Genomic DNA, 3,206 nt, shown 5'->3' with positions numbered 1-3,206 from the left:
TGGAGGTTAGTATTGACTTCTCCTGTCTCAGAAAGTGGTCGACTGGGACCCCTGAAATCCTATGCAACCCATGAGACAAATAACCCTTTCCTCCCCCAAAAGACACCATTACAAATGATACTGGGAGGATCAGATCAATACTTCCCCTCTGGTTAATGCCCACTCATCTGTCGATGAGATCTCCTAATGTCTGCCTTCGCTTGCCAGCCTCATTAAATATTGTTAAAAGGGAGAAGATGAACTTCCGGTTTTGCAACCCCGGGAACCGGCATCGTCGATCGGCCCTTTAAGGCCTTACTCCGAAGCTCCGCCTTCGCTTGGGTCTTTCTGGAAAGACAGCTTTGCTCTGTACGGAGCTGGACAGCATCCCGGGCTCCTGTGTGTCTCCCATGGCAGATACGACCCCGAACGGCCCCCAAGGGGCGGGCGTGGTGCAATTCATGATGACCAATAAGCTGGACACAGCAATGTGGCTCTCTCGCCTGTTCACAGTTTATTGCTCCGCTTTGTTCGTCCTGCCTCTTCTTGGGTTGCATGAAGCAGCAAGCTTTTACCAGCGTGCTTTGCTGGCCAATGCTCTGACCAGCGCTCTGAGGCTGCATCAGAGATTACCACACTTCCAGTTGAGCAGAGCGTTCCTGGCTCAGGCCTTGTTAGAGGACAGCTGCCACTACCTGCTGTATTCACTCATCTTCGTCAACTCCTACCCCGTTACAATGAGTATTTTTCCAGTCTTGTTATTTTCTTTGCTTCATACTGCCACATACACCAAGAAGGTCCTGGATGCAAAGGGTTCAAATAGTTTACCCCTGTTGAGATCTGTCTTGGATAAATTAAGTACTAACCAACAAAATATTCTGAAATTCATCGCTTGTAATGAAATATTCTTGATGCCTGCTACAGTTTTTATGCTCTTTAGTGGCCAAGGAGGTTTGCTCCAGCCTTTTATATATTATAGATTTCTTACTCTTCGATATTCCTCTAGAAGAAATCCATATTGTCGGAACTTGTTTAATGAACTGAGGATTGTTGTTGAACACGTTATTATGAAACCCTCCTGCCCACTGTTTGTGAGAAGACTGTGTCTCCAGAGCATTGCCTTCATTAGCAGACTGGCACCAACAGTTGCGTAGTTTAACGTCTAGTTAAGCTGTGTTTAGAAGATTAGCATTATTAGCTGGTAATTCTGATAGGGGTCCCAGATTACAGGTCTAACATTGACCTCAGTTCAATTTACATGATTTACATAAATGCATCTCAGTGCAAAAATAATAATAATAATAAAAAAAAAAAGGGGAGAAGATGCCAGGAGTCAAACCCAGGAAAATATCTGCTGTTCTGGAAAAACCTAGTCAGTTAAATGGTCTGAGGCCCCAGGAACTTAAAGAATGTCTGGTATTTCCCGGAAGCCGGTTATGATAATGGCCTAAACTTCCCGTTTTGCTATGCCTTTATAACCTGCCGTCTGAAATTAAAATTTGAGAGCCTGCTCTCCTTTTTTGTGTCTCTTGTCCTTTCATTCATCTGCTCCCTCCTGGGTCCTCGGGTCCTCGTTGAATTTCCTGTGGGTCAGGGCCCGAATCCTCAGAAACCAGGAGCTGAAAGAAATCCTTCTTCCTTTTTGTTGTTTGTGTCAGTTTTTTGGCCATAGTGATGGAAATCTATTTAATACACCATGTGGTTTTCTCCCCAACACACTCGTGCCGTGATGCATCACCCAGTGAGGGGCTGGGGCCGAGCTCTGCCTAGAATCCTCCACTGGGGAGAAAGTGTTGGGGACTGAAGAGGTGGCTCAGAAGTTAAGAGTGCCTATTGAACTTGAGGACCCAAGTTTGGTTCCTAGCAACCACACTGGGCTCCTCACAACCACCTGGAATGCCAGCTCCAGGGGATCTGACCTCTACTCTGCTGGTACCCAGACTCAAATGGATATATGGCTTATGGAAGGATGGATAAAAGAAGTACTAGGTGTTTGATTTTGGACCTGGGACAAGAGTCTTAGGTGCATATCTTACATACTAAGGCAGACCTGGCCTCCAGGTTCTCCCAGCATCCCTCAGTCCCTACCTGGCATACCATGACCCCAACCCTGAACTTTCTAGCCCAGGGACTGAGCTGCCTTTCCCCCAGAGGCTTCTCCCTATATAATCCAGACATTCTGGTCTCTCCCTCTCTTTTCCTCTTCTTCCTGTGCTTATTCTTTCCTTTCTCCCTCTCCTACCACCGACCCCCTTCCTCATGGTGACTTACCTGGTCTTGGTCCTTGGGGGTCCAGTAAGCTCACCTACCCAAGAACAGCTTCCCAATAAAGCTACCTTTAATCTAATCTGGTTTAAATTGGCTCATTTCACTGGCGGCAGAGATATAGCCTATCACTAGGCAGATAAGGGATGGATGGATGGAAGCATGGATGGATAGATGGATGGATGGAAGCATGGATGGATGGAAGCATGGATGGATGGATGGATGGATGGATGGATGGATGGATGGATGGATGGATGGAAGCATGGATGGGTGGATGGATGGATGGAAGCATGGATGGATGGATGGAAGCATGGATGGATAGATGGATGGATGGAAGCATGGATGGATAGATGGATGGATGGAAGCATGGATGGATAGATGGATGGATGGAAGCATGGATGGATGGAAGCATGGATGGATGGATGGATGGATGGATGGATAGATAGATGGAAGCATGGATGGGTGGATGGATGGATGGAAGCATGGATGGATGGATGGAAGCATGGATGGATAGATGGATGGATGGATGGAAGGAAGCATGGATGGATGGATGGATGGATGGATGGATGGATGGATGGAAGCATGGATGGATGGATAGATGGAAGCATGGATGGATAGATGGATGGAAGCATGGATGGATGGATGGAAGCATGGATGGATGGATGTGTAGGTTGGAGGGTGTGACGGTGGCTAGATGGAGAAGTGTAATACTGGCTGCGTGGGTGGCTGACTTCAGGAAAGTAGGAATAGACAAGTTGGAAGCTTTTGAGTGACATTTTCTTGGTGTGCTAAGGCTGGAATCAGCCCCTTGGGCTGAGTGTTCCTCCTGCCTTGGCACCCCCAGCAGCACGGGCTGCATGTGTGCACTATCACTCTGACCAGCTGAAATTCTTAAGTAAAAGACCAAGATAAGCAGGAAGAAGATTTTTCCAGAACTTCTGTGAACACTGGACTCACCAGGC

The 3,206-nt window shown here is 47.2% G+C and overlaps 1 pseudogene; it reads left to right on the top strand.

The window, feature by feature from the left end:
* The first annotated feature begins 322 nt into the window (after positions 1-322).
* Positions 323-1,223, top strand: LOC114640052 (annotated as a pseudogene).
* Positions 1,224-3,206: the final 1,983 nt, after the last annotated feature.

The sequence above is a fragment of the Grammomys surdaster genome, unplaced genomic scaffold, assembly GCF_004785775.1.
Source record: "Grammomys surdaster isolate TR1022 unplaced genomic scaffold, NIH_TR_1.0 125769, whole genome shotgun sequence".
Taxonomy (NCBI): Eukaryota; Metazoa; Chordata; class Mammalia; order Rodentia; family Muridae; genus Grammomys; species Grammomys surdaster.
Note: the sequence above shows the minus strand (reverse complement) of the source record. Positions and strands in the feature narration are given on the sequence as shown.